Source organism: Mauremys mutica, chromosome 14 (assembly GCF_020497125.1).
Source record: "Mauremys mutica isolate MM-2020 ecotype Southern chromosome 14, ASM2049712v1, whole genome shotgun sequence".
In the NCBI taxonomy this organism is placed as follows: Eukaryota; Metazoa; Chordata; order Testudines; family Geoemydidae; genus Mauremys; species Mauremys mutica.
In genome coordinates, this window is record NC_059085.1 from 4623792 (window position 1) to 4638194 (window position 14403).

General features: G+C 41.5%; 1 protein-coding gene across 1 annotated transcript in view; it reads right to left on the reverse strand.

Moving 5' to 3' along the window:
• The window catches only part of CTCF (CCCTC-binding factor), a 52620-nt gene that overhangs the window by 29940 nt on the left and 8277 nt on the right, over nt 1–14403 (reverse strand). The gene's annotated exons all lie outside the window — the stretch shown is intronic.

Below are 14403 nucleotides of genomic sequence, written 5' to 3' on the forward strand. Positions count from 1 at the left end.
TCCATTGGAGCAGCTGCTTATCTGGTCTGCGGGCTGTTTGCAGTTAAGAGTAAGGGGTTGGGAAAATTTTCTGATTTTGCAAGGCAGGGAGCTGATACACAGTGTCGGCTCCAAAAATCCACTCTCTCTCTCTCCCCCGGTCCCTGTTACACTGAACCCCACCCCCCTCTTTTGAAAAGCATATTGCTGCCACTTGAACGCTGGGATAGCTGCTCATAATGCATCACTCCCAACAGCGCTGCAAATGCTGCAAATGTGGCCACACTGCAGCGCTGGTAGCTGTGAGTGTGGCCACACACCAGCGCTTTCCCTACACAGCTGTACGACCAGCGCTGTAACTCCCAGCGCTGCAACTCTCAAATGTAGCCATACCCTTAGCCTGAAGGCAAGTCAGCTGGAATATGCCAGCGGTGGGTGTCTAATTGCAGTGTAGACATACCCTCAGGCTACAACATGGCGACCTAATATGGGAGGTAGCTTGCACTTCAGCTAAAGTTAAGAAGGCTTTTCAATCGTGTTAAACTAACACAATTGAGCAAACACGACTGAAAAACACACCCTTTTTGCCCACCAAGACAGGGTCTCATAACTAGGGGTCTAAAAATTCATGGCCATGAAATCTAGTCTCCCTGTGAAATCTGGTCTCTGGCCGCAGAGCGTAAAGCGGCGGCTGCTAGCCAGACATCCAGCTCTGAAGGCAGCACCACTGTCAGCAGCAGAGCAGAAGTCAGGGCTTTGGAGGTGTGTTCTGGCTCTGCTCCAGCTCCAGGCAAAAACCTGCAGCTCCATTGCTCCGGGCTCCGCTCCACGCTCCAGCTCCGGGCTCCGCTCCACACCCCAGCTCCGGGCTCCGCTCCAAAGCCCTGTCAGAAGTAAGAGTGGCAATACCACAACCCCCTAAAAGGCTTGCATCTTCCTTTTGGGTCAGGGCTCCCCATTTGAGAAATGCAGCGGCAAAATCACACATTTTTTGTGTATCGGTCACAGCATAAATAGCAACATTTGCAGCTGTGTAACAAAAAATGTGAGATTTCTCCGTGATTTAAGTAGACCCCCTACTCATAACACAAGATGAAGGGGATGTTAAAAGAAACTGAAAAGCAGCAAACTTAAAACAGGAAGTGACTTAAAAAAAAACCCAAAACAAAAAAAACACCCATAGTGGAAATCACTGTAAATAAATATCAGTGGGATCAAGTGTTAGACGTTTATATGGATAATGAAAACCCATTAAGTTACTTTTGGATAGGATAACAACAAAAAGGGGACATATACCCTCACACTTCAAGGCACAAACCAGGATAGGAAGAGGATTCCCCTGTTATTCCATAGCTATCCTCCTTCCTCTTGTCTAGAGCAGGAAAAGAGGTTTCTTCAAAACACGTTAGCACCTCCAAGTGTTGCTAGCTGGTCTTAGTCACACCTAAGGGCTGTCCCCTTGTTACTCACCATTTACAAAAGGTACCATCATGTTTTTAAACAACAATTAATGCTATAACCAACATTTTTTAAAGAACATCTTTTCCCCCTCCAATTTAGATAAGGTCTGTAGGGTTTCTTGCACCTTTCCCTGAAACATCTGGTACTAGCCATGGTCAGAGGCAGTATGTTTTTTGAAAAGCAAGTTTGCAAGCCAGAAAATTTCAAGTTAACGTGAAATCAAAAACGTATGGAAGTTAACCTAACCTTAACTCTGCCATCTTTTTATTCTTGTCCACATACCCACTACAGTTAATCTATGCTTCCCCAAGGTACTTATCGCTGTAATATATGGACACATAACCAGACCCCTTAACAGCAACAGGCACATCTTTGTTGACAATCATCTATGCACTAACATGTGCATACCCAGCCACCTATTACGAGGGCTCTACCAAATTAATGGCCATGAAAAACATGTCACAGACCGTGAAATCTTGTCTCCCCATGAAATCTGGTCTTTTGTGTGCTTTTACCCTATACTATGCAGATTTCACAGGGAAGACCAGCGTTTCTCAAATTGGGGGTCCTGCCCAAAAGGGAGGTGCAGGGAAGGTCACAAGGTAATTTTTTGGGGGAAAGGGGGTCACAGTATCACCACCATTATTTCTGTGCTGCCTTCAGCAGTGCCCCACCAGCAGCAGTGCGAAAGTAAGGATGGCAATACCATACCATGCCACTTTTACTTCTGTGCTGCTGCCTTCAGAGCTGGGTGGCTGGAGAGTGGTGGCTGCTGACTAAGGGTCCATCTCTGCAGGCAGCAGCACACACATAAGGGTGACAATACCATACCATGCCATCCTTGCTTCTGTGCTGCTGCTGGCTAGCTGCCCAGCTGTGAAGGCAGCAGCGCTGAAGTAAGGGTAGCAGCAAGGCAACCCCTCCCCCCGCCCCAACTTCTTTTTGGGTCAGGACCTCTACAATTACAACACTGTGAAATTTCAGATTTAAATAGCTGAAATCATGACATTTACAATTTTTAAAATCCTATGACTGTGAAATTGACCAAAATGGACCGTGAATTTGGTAGGGCCCTACCTATTACACACGAACAACCTGTTCTCCAACCCACTCTCCTTTGATGAGCTAGACATCACTTTGTACCCTCCATACTGACTCAAAGACCTTCCCTGCAAAAGCTCATTTATTTCCATTTAAGTCAATATGCCACTTGTATATACTTTATTATCTACAAGCAGCTCACAACCACCCTCTACACCTATCATTCCACTGGAAGTCTCAGGGCACAAATCAACCCCTCCTGGACTTTGTATTGTAAGACCAATATTCTTATTTACCTTCCTGTGTAGGTCCTACACCCCTCCACCTACATATATTCACCTTAATCTCTACCCACTCTATAAAGACTATATTTAAACTGGACCCAGAGTGTCTAACTCAGAGATTACAGACTTATCCATTCTACACAGAGAACAATTGAAATGTATTACATTGCCCTGCTATAGTAATTTAAAACACTGGACAGATTGCAATGATGCTTCTAGACAGATACCTACATTACCAGGAGGGTTCACAGAATAATAGACTGTGACACAGTTAAGGTACTTCCACTCTATATTTGCAAACTTGATTCCTGTCCTCTTCTAAATAACGGCTGACTGTCAGTTTTCTTTTGCTATCCCTTCCCTTCATGTTCGTGTTCCTGACCCTTCTGTACTTCTACCTGGCTACTTTGTTCCTTTCAGTCTGGCTGCTCTTGACTCAGCACTTGATGTCAAAACAAATATTCCAGAATGGAACAGATGAATAGTCCTGGTAAAGCAATTTAAACAGGAAGGGGGGAAGTGTTCTCAGAATGTCTTATGTTTGCTTGATAAAAGAACTGCGTAGTTCCAAATATTTCATCATGATGAATAGAATGAAAATAGCCCAAAGGCTCCCATGCTGCTCAAGCAACAAACCTTGAACACAACTGCAACCTTCTTGTAAGTACAATATTAATTATTCTTCATTCCTTTTGCTAGGCAAAAACATGGTGACTACTGAAAAAACACACAACTCATTGCTCCTTAGCACTTACCACAATATTAAATTAGACAACAAATATGGAGTCTTTGCAGTCCGGCATCAGCAAATCCTGGAGATTTTTAACTATGCATCAGGTTTCACTCTACCTTGTGCCACGGAATCCCAAATCCACTTAACATGAGGGCACTTCCTTTCAGCATCAGATTAGTGCAAACTAGAAAATACGGCCCTGCCACATTCTGCAAAAGCAGTATGTAGTAATATCAGGTCCACAACCTCAAACTTCTATTAATGGAATAACAATCAGTTCTAGCCTAATTTACCACCTTTTTATTGTTGGAATAAAGCAGCCTCAAGTTTAGAGATGTAAGTCACAGAGACCAATTGTAAAGTTATTCCCACTTCAAGTGGGCTTCAGGTACTCAGATTTACATAAATTGAAAAAAAATGTTTCAATTGAAAAATTAAGAATCTGTGATAAGAACAGGTGAATTAGGTATAGCTCCATATATTATGTTAAGAACTATCTCATAGAGCTGGAAGGGACCTTGAAAGGTCATTGAGTCCAGTCCCCTGCCTTCACTAGCAGGACAAAGTACTGATTTTACCCTGATCCCTAAATAGCCCCTCAAGGATTGAACTCACAACCCTAGGTTTAGCAGGCCAATGCTCAAACCACTGAGCTATCCCTCCCCCATCTTTTTTAGTCTGTGCAAGCAAAATTACAGGTATGCAGAAATGCAGAAACCAACTCACATATATACAAACACACATACACACACAACTCCATATGATTCATTCTAAAATGGTCTTAAAATATAAATTCCTGCTTTCACTAAAAGTAGTTGGCCAATCAGTGTGAAGTTTCACAGTTTTTATGCCCTTTGAATTGTCTAACAGACCGTGTAGTTTCTCTTGTATTTAAAATTTACAAAGTATTTGAATCTGCAACATTTTCTTTGATAGTCTCGCTTTGCATTGTTGTTGATCTCTTCAAAAGCATCATCTATCCATCTAAAACTTGGTAAGCAGATGAATCCTGAGTAGAAACAGTGCAATGTGTAGGGCATTTTTGTTTTGTTTTTATAGAAAGCCGGATCCTTTTTGCCCCCACTCATATCATAAGGGAGTTTATGTGATGTACACATCATCCCTGCCAATCAGGTTTGTGAGGTGTTCAGGTACATGCAAGCCTGATGGCAGAGGCCAGGCACAAGATACATACTTCTTTGTCAGGAGTTACACTTTTTTCCTCAGAGTCTAAAGGGCTTATGCACAGCTGCTGCTGGGTAAAATAGTCTCCATCAGCAGTTATACTTCTACCCACCTCTTCCCCGAGTACTCCTGCTTCTAAACCTCCACCATTTTGTAACATTACGAAAAAACTCTAGCAAATATTTAAAAACAACCACCACCACCTTTCTTATGAAGCAGTCAGGGGTTTCCATACACGTTATATGAGGCAAAGCCACAAAAAAAGAAGGAAATGAAAAGTTAGGGCACCTAACAAGCCACACAACTTTAACTTTCCCTCCTCTACATCAAAAATCCAGTAATTTGTGTGTGTGGGGGGGGGGGGGGAGGGAATAATCTAATAAACAATAATAAAAATAAAAAAAATAAAAAATAATAAATATATCTAATAAAAAATAATAAAAATAAAAATAATCTGGAAAAGGATAGCATCCAGAAGAGTGAAAGGGAGCAGATTAAAGTGTGAGTGATCTGTGAAGTACAGTAGTTGTCACAATGACATTTACTTGTGGGTGGAGGTGACAACTTTTCATTTCCTTGCTTTTCTGGGTTTATCAGGGCTGGTCTACACTACAAAGGTAGGTGGGCTTAACCACACTGCTCAGGGCTTTGAAATATGTCATGTCCTATGCAATGTAACTAAGTCAACTTAACCCATGGTGTAGAAACCACTTGGATCGATGGAAGAATTTTTCTATTGACCTAGCTACCCACTTCTCAGAGGTGGGTTTACTACAGCGACGGAAGAACCTATTACGTCACTGTCATAGATGTCTGGTGCTACAGCAGCACATCTGCAGCTGTGCCACTGTAGCGTTTCTAGCATAGACATACGCTCAGGTATTTTACATGTGTAGCCACCATAACTGCATCAGAACTAAGTTGTATGTAAGCACACGTGTGTGTGTGTGTGTATATACACACACACGAAAAGTTCCTTCTAGAAAGGAGTAATGGTTTGTTTAGTACAAGGCTAAGTGAACACACTTTACAGCAGGGGCTCTCAAACTCAAATGACCATGAGGGCCACATGAGGACTAGTACATTGGCCCAAGGGCCGCATTTACTAACACCTCCCCGCACTGCCCTCGGTCCCGCCCCCACTCCACCCCTTGAGGCCCCGCCCCACCTCTTCCCACTCCTTCCCTGCCCCCATTCCAACCCCTTCCCTGAAATCCCCACCCCAACTCCGCCCCCTCCCTGCCACCAGGGGGTGCAGGAGGGGTGTGGCGGGGGCTCAGGGCAGGGGGTTTGGCCCCAGGGGGTGCAGGAGGGGTCTGGGAGGCGCACTCCGGCCTGACACGCACCGGGGGCAGGGCAGGCTCCCTGCCTGCCTGCCCCGCCCCCAGAAGCGGCCGGAACCTGGGGAAGGAGGGGCGCGCGCAGGGGTGTGTGTGGCTGTTGCTTCAGGCACCGCCCCCAGCAGCTCCCATTGGCCACGATTCCCCATTCCCGGACAATGGGAACTGCTGGGGGCGGTGCCTGAAGCAACAGCTGTATTGATTTTAAATGTATTGATTTCAATTACAATAGAATACAGAGTGTATAGTGCTCACTTTATATTTATTTTTATTATAAATATTTGCACTGTAAAAAAACAAAAGAAATAGTATTTTTCAATTCATCTCATACAAGTACTGTAGTACAATCTCTTTATAATGAAAGTTCAACTTACAAATGTAGCATTATGTACAAAAAAATAACTGCATTCAAAAATAAAACAATATAAAACCTACCAGTCCATTCAGTCCTACTTCAGCCAATTGCTCAAACAAGTTTGATTATAATTTGCAGGAGATAATGCTGCCCGATTCTTGCTTACAATTTCACCTAAAAGTGAGAACAGGTGTTTTCATGGCACTGTTGTAGCCAGCGTTGCAAGATATTTACGTGCCAGATCTGCTAAAGATTCATATGTCTCTTCATGCTTCAACCACCATTCCAGAGGACATGCGTCCATGCTGATGATGGGTTCTGCTCAATAAAGATCCAAAGCAGAGCGGACCGACGCATGTTCATTTACATCATCTGAGTCAGATGCCACCAGCAGAAGGTTGATTTTCTTTTTTGGTGGTTCAGATTCTATAGTTTTGCATCGGGAGTGTTGCTTTTAGACTTCTGAAAGCATGCTCCACACCTCGTCCCTCTCAGATTTTGGATGGCTCTTCAGATTCTTAAACCTTGAATCAAATGCTGTAGCTCTCTTTAGAAATCTCACATTGGTACCTTCTTTGCGTTTTGTCAAATCTGCTGTGAAAGTGTTCTTAAAACGAACATGTGCTGGGTCATCATCCGAGACTGCTATAACATGAAATATATGGCAGAATGCGGGTAAAACAGAACAGGAGACATACAATTGTCCCCCAAGAAGTTCAGTCACAAATTTTATTAACATATTATTTTTTTAACGAGCATCATTAGCATGGAAACATGTCCTCTGGAATGGTGTCCGAAGCATGAAGGGGCATATGAATGTTTAGCATATCTGGAACGTAAATACCTTGCAATGCCGGCTACAAAAGTGCCATGCGAACATCTGTTCTCATTTTCATGTGACATTGTAAATAATAAGCAGGCAGCAGTATCTCCCGTAAATGTAAACAAACTTGTTTGCCTTAGCAATTGGCTGAACAAGAAGTAGGTCTTAGTGGACTTGTAGGCTCTGGAGTTTTACATTGTTTTGTTTTTGAGTGCAGTTATGTAACAAAACCCCCCTGCATTTGTAAGTTATACTGTCATGATAAAGAGATTACACTACAGAACTTGTATGAGGTGAATTGAAAAATACTATTTGTTTTGCTTATTTTTAACAGTGCAAATATTTGTAATAAAAAAATAATATCAAATGGTCTTTGTATTCTGTGTTGTAATAGAAATCAATATATTTTAAAATGTAGAAAGCCATCCAAAAATATTTAATAAATTTCAATTAGTATTCTATTGTTTAATGGTACGATTAATTGTGATTAATTTTTTTTAATTGCGATTAACTTTTTTGAGTTAACTGCATGAGTTAACTGCAATTAATCGACAGCCATAATATATCTATATCTATATCTTTGCCCTAGCGTATGGATGAAAAGGCCTGTATGCATATACTTCTTTCCCCAAATTGATTCAGTAATCATCTACTGATTATTTAATAGCTTTAGAACCTGATCCTGCAAGATGCCCTATACCATCAACTCTCACTGAAATACACAAAATTTAGTAAGACAATAACACCAAGATAAAAATCCTTAAAATTATTTCCAGATTTTTTAAATTGGACACACCTCATTGGAAGTAAGTTCCTATTAGTACCAATTAGTGTTTTTTGCTCCATGCTTTAGGATTTTTTTCAAGATCTAAATTAAATCATCTGTTGCCACATTTTAAAAAAAATTAATAGCTTGGTCACACAAATTTGCTAAAACTTTCTTCTTGACAAGTTATGCAATAGAAAAGTAATCTTCAGTTCTGATGATCATTTAAATCCTGTTGCCATGCAGCCTTTTGGAAGTATGTAAAGAATTAGTAACATGCAATGGCAATTGCAGTTCTTTGCCTATATGGATCCACACTGTAGATACATGCAAGCTTAGAACTTCTAAATAGCACTGTGCAATAAGCATCCTACTGTCCTCTCATCGCATGTCCACAGCCAAGAATATGTATGGAAGTAGAGCCCCAACTACCACTCAGTTCCTTTCACTAAATCAAGATTCTGCTGAATAATTCTAAGGGCCTGTTTTGCATTAGGAATTTTTGCACCGGTATAGCTACACCAGGTCTCGCTTCTACAGCCTCAGCATGCTGAGCAACAATCCAAGGAATGAACTTCCCTCAATGTACATCAGATAGAGGGGAAGACAAGTGGAAACATGAAAATACATTGCTTAAACTGAGTTTTCTTGAATCAGATAGGATGACCTGGAAAGAAGCTGATGCTGGACTGGGAATTTAACTGCACCATGGCACTGAAACTACATTAAATTACCTAAATAACTAAACAAGTACAAACAAAAGATTTTTACCCATCTATTCATCATAGCACAGCTATGATGCTATAAAAATAAATACAGTATTAAGATTTCCTGGGCTTAATTTATACATTTGCAAGGAAGTAAAGCAAGACATGGCAATACTTTTGTAAATTTTCTCACAGCACTTGCTAGCACTTTGGAGTGCACTGCAAATGAACATAAGCACTGCCAGTCAGCGATTTAATTGAAGTGACCTGTGCTCTCACACAGAAGAGACTATAAGCCTCCTGCTGCTATAAGAGAAACCATAGAGTTCTGAGCCTTTCCTTTTACAACATCATTGTTTAACAGATACAAGACCCAGACTGATACATCCAGTCAAAAGAGAGGCACCCAGTGACTGTTCAGCCAGAAAATGAACTCCTTACAAACCCAGAAATGAAGAGGCAGCAGCAATACAGATTTGCAACATGTGGAAGAGGGAAGGACAGGGAGAGGGCAACAAAAAATAACATGCATACTTAGTGCTTAGAACACTCTTCCATGTCTAGGGGTTATCTTTTCATGTATGAGATTTCTTTAGGGTTTTACAGTATCCTAGACCGATACTTTATTTAAAAACATGGGAAAAACCTGAGATCAGTCAGTAGTTTTTCATTATTAATGTAATTAACAAAAAAAAACTGAGGTGGGGGAAGAGAACTGAAAGACACTTGGGGGGGTCTCATACCATAAAAGGAATAAGCTTTGGTATGATGTCTGACAGGGGGGCTCTCTGTGGTACCACCAGGAGGCAGCCTATGTTTGAAGAGATTAGAAATTCTGAGACATGGGTGAATGGCAATAGAGGACTCTATATATAGACAGCACTGACGGATGTGGGGTTGGAGAGCAGGATCACGTACCTCCATCTCTAAAGGGGTGCACTAATGGCAGGACAGACACCAGTGTCTCCCTTCCCTAAAATAAATACTTAGCAGGGAGGGCACAGGCACCCACATCTTCCTGTTTCACCAGCTGAAGATAGGCCGAGGGGAAGAAACATCCCCCCCTCTCCTCACAACAATTTGCCTCATCTGTGTGGATCACTCAGAACAAATCTCCCAAAAAGTTACAGATGGCAGGGGAAGTAGGGAGTTCTCAGACAAGTCAGCCATATGAGCATCTGATAGCTGATTCTACTGATGTGGGGTTACTGATTTCTCTCTTCTCTGCTCTGGCAGCACCTTGATCCACCATGGGAAAAGAAAACAGATGTGTGTCCAGTTGCCTCATTGAACCAAGGATTTCTTTCACCCACTTTCTGAAAAGGTGATGTAGCTAGACACTACTCCCGTTTTCTCTACCCTCTTGTTACAGATCAAAGAAATGACAGAGCAGGGAGAAGTCAACAGCAGCCATGCCTTAGCACAGGGGTGGTCAACTTGAGCCTGAAAAGGAGCCAGAATTTACCAATGTACATTGCAAAAGAGACACAGTAATACGTCAGCAGCCCTCCATCAGCTCCCTCCGCCTCCCCCCCCCCAGTCAGCGCCTCTTCCCGCACCTCCCTATCAGCTGTTTAGTGGTGTGCAGGAGGCTTGGGGTGGGGGCAGGAGCGAGGGCATGGAAGGCTCAGGGGAGGGGGCGGGAAGGGGTGGAGTGGGGGCAAGGCCTGTGGCAGAGTCAGGGGTTGAGCAATGGAAACACTGGAAAGTTGGCACCTGTAGCTCCAGCCCTGGAGTTGGTGCCTGTACAAGGAGCCGCATATTAAACTTTTGAAGAGCCGCATGTGGCTACGGTGCCACAAGTTGGCCACCCCTGCCTTAGCAGGAGGGAGTAGACATGGCTGAGTGTTTGATCCTGCCTCTCCTTGCTGGCTACACAGGGCTTCCTTCTGCTCTACAGTTAAAAATCATCTAAAACATAATAGGCTTACTGACTATATACCAGGGATGTAAAATGTACAACGTGGTGCTCATTTTCAATAGGACAGCCTTTCCTGTCTGTTATTAAAAATAAATAATGATAATACAGAATTCTTATATAGCATTTTTTGTCCATCATTCTCCAAGTGCTTTACATGTGAGAAATACATTATTAAACTCGAGAGATGAAGTGACTTGTCTAAGGTCACCACAATGGGAAGAGCTAAGTCCCAGGCCAGTACCCTACCCACTGAGCCATAATTAAGATCCTGTGTAAATCACAATTTCACAGGTTTAACGGAAATTGAGAGATTACCCCAATCCCATCATTTTTCCAACAGTAGGGAAAAACTGCAGCGGTTTGGAGTGTGGGAGAGAATTGGCAGCCATACATATCCCATGAAATTCAAACATACCCATGATGCTGCCATGATTAAAAACAAACAAAACAACAACAAAACCCAAACCTGTGATTATACAGGGTCTTAACCATGTTTCCCCAACAAGCAACCGTGCTTCTTTCAAGAATTTAAAGATGCTAAACTGAACAATGGGTGAATCTAATTCTTCTGTAGATACATTTTTTTCAACACATTTTCAAATATAGCAGTGGCAAGTGTCTTGATTAAACAAATAAAATCTGTATTGCAAGCAGATTCAAATATTCTGACAGACTATTTCCTTTCTTTTCAAGGGGAAGCCACCTTTCTCCAAAATGTTGTAGTTTTGATTGCTCAGGAAATTGAGAAAAAAGTTGTTCCTTACACAACAAGAGCAGGGAGTTCATTTATGCTACCTCTTTGCTAGTGGAATGGAGAGAGAATTCCTAAGTGTGAGTTTTTTCAGAAACTAGTCTGTGTAATATACTTCTTCAGTTCTTCCCGAGAGGCCAGATCTTCACTGCAGAGTTAATTCAACTTATCTATGCTGGAGTTAGCCTCGCTTGAGTGAGGCTACGTCTTAATTACAAGCGACTGCAGCTACACCGCCGTAGTATAGACACATACTATAGCGACAGAAGAAGTTTTTCTGTTGCTGTAGTAAATCCACCTCTCTGAGAGGCAATAGTTAGGTAGATGGAAGAATGCTTCCACTGACCTAGATGTATCTACCCTAAGTGTTAGGTTGACCTAACTACATTGCACAAGGCATGAAATGTTTTACAGCCCTGAGCAATGCAGATAGGTCGACCTAAATTTTAAGTATAGACCTGACCTGAGAATGGTCACATGGCAAAACAATGTTTGAGCAGTACTGAGTGACTGGATTACAGCACTGAATGACTGAATTAGCAGCACAGAGCTGTAGCCCATTCCCTTGATTACTGGTCCTCTTAGCCAACTCCCCATTCTGTCTCCACTCCCAATAACACAATAAAAAGATTTTTTTTAAAAATATATCTTGCCAAAGAAGCAAGGATTTAAACAGGCTGGCAGCCAAGGTGGATAAAAATCAATGATTTTTAAAAATAGATTTTTTTAAATGTAAATTAAATATGGGTTTGTTTTTTTAAATAAATATATACACAAACCTTTAGCCCAACTATGATGGTGCTTAAATAAATATACTTAAAATTAAATTTAAAATTATTGGAACTCATGCTAAGTCTTAAACCTATTCTAAGCTATTAAACCAATTTAAATTAAATAGAAAAAATAATATTAAGCAGTACATGGCTGCTGCCAAGTTTTAAAGAGAGTTAAAACTGCTGAACTGATGAAGGCACCGACTAGGCACCTGGAACCAGAGTTTGCTGAAGTGCTAAACCAGCTTGTGACAGCAGTAGCCTCTTCTGCAAGTGCAAAGAGAATATTTTCTTGATTTCAGTTTGCTCAACACATTCAGTTCAACAACTAGTTCATTCAAAGTTAAGAAATCAATTGCGAGTTGAAAAAGGAGAAAAGCTTGTTTTCCTCTTCCAATCTATGAATAAAGATGAGGTGTGTTTACTAGTTCTAAAATCTTGAAGGACCTGGTGACCAGAAACAATTAGTTCAATTCTTTAACTACAGACAATACATCCTATGTTTAATAAATAAGTTGGGTCCAGATTTTTTAAAGTATTTAGGTGGTGCCTAACTGGTTTAGGAGCCTAAATCATAGTGCCCTAATCCCTTTTTAAAGTAAGATGTAGGTTTCTAATTTGATTAGGAGTTGCAGTGCTGAGCACAGTAATGCCTAAATGCCTGTAAAAATCTGGGCCTTAGTTTTAAATACACAACATATTCTGATAAACGTCCCTCTCCTGAATGTATCCAGCACTTTTAAGGTAGTTTTATTTAATAAAATTAAAATGCTGTTCTTTTGTATTTTTAATTGAATTTGTCAATGTACAGCCACCACAATCATTACTGTGGTTTTTCATGTCCACACTAGCCCCTTCTGTCAGCAGTACACAACCACATCAGGAGTGCTTCCACCGAATGAAGTGTGTGGCACTGACAGCTGGAGCCAAGGGTGTCTCAGCCTGAGCTGACAGCCTCACATGGGGCGCACAGCTGGAGCCCCCTTCTCCCAAGGCTGACAGCCTGGAGCACTAAAGACTAATCAGGTCTTTCACACATTTGCTATGTCTAGAATTGTTTTTTGATAATTCAGTGTTGTCTTGCACATATAATGTATTCTCCAAGTACTTAAATACATGGAATGAGATTTCTGAAGTTCTAAGTTTTGGGGGTTTCTTGCAATAGTTACATATGTTTTAAAGTATATGTTGAAAAAATCATTAAGCTTCATCCTCTGCCCATCCTTACCTTAGGCCTCTCCAGCAGTCTGCCAATCACCCCAATTGTGGCAAACCATGTAGTTTTTTTATAATGTGGACCACTATTTATAAGGCTCTAGGGCAAAGAAACACTCTCTTTGTTTCATTCATTCACCCAAGTCAGGTCTCTAAGTGAAAAGTTGGTTGTGAGCAGAGAAAATTGCTAAGAGCTCTTCTATCGATTACGAGTTTTGTGACAGATCATTTTTAAAAACAGCAGTTTGGAGGTCCCAAAGCACAGCCGGGATCCTATTATGGTAGAATCCACATAATCTTTGACAATTATGTAAAATATTGTTTGTGACATGAAGGTAAAACAGGTAGTCCAAAGACTAAGATCAATCTATGTAGAAAGTAACCATTCTTCCCAACAAATAAACCTATTATTATAGAGTAGGTTAGAATGTTAAAAATCACAATATTGCATCATAAAGAAGAATCTTTATATCTAGTACATTTAACCTGTGTTCTCAAGTATAAAAGGGAATCTCCAGACACACCAACACCTATAGAACATTCCCAGTGCAAAGAGCCCAATCCTGTTTCTGGCCAGTTTCAAGGAGAAAGCTCCTACGGTTCTAACCTCAGAGGCCTTGCTTTCACTTAAGATTTTCCTCTATTACACTATTATCAATGGTAGCAAAGGTAAAAGAGCACAAATATAAATAGGGCCCTACCAAATTAATGGCCATGAAAAACATGTCACAGACCATGAAATCTGGTCTGTGTGTGCTTTTATCCTATACTATACAGAATTCACAGGGGAGATCAGCATTTCTCAAACTGGAGGTCCTGACCCAAAAGGGATCTGTGGGGGGTCGCAAGGTTATTTTAGGGGGTTATTTTAGGTATTGCCACCCTTACTTATGCGCTGCCTTCAAAGCTGGGCAGCCAGAGAGTGGCAGGCTGCTGACTGAGGGCCCAGCTCCGCAAGCAGTAGCACAGAAGTAAGGGTGGCAATACTATGCCATGCTATCCTTACTTCTGCACTGCTGCTGGCAGCAGCTTTGCCTTCAGATATGGGATCCTGGCCAGCAACCACCGC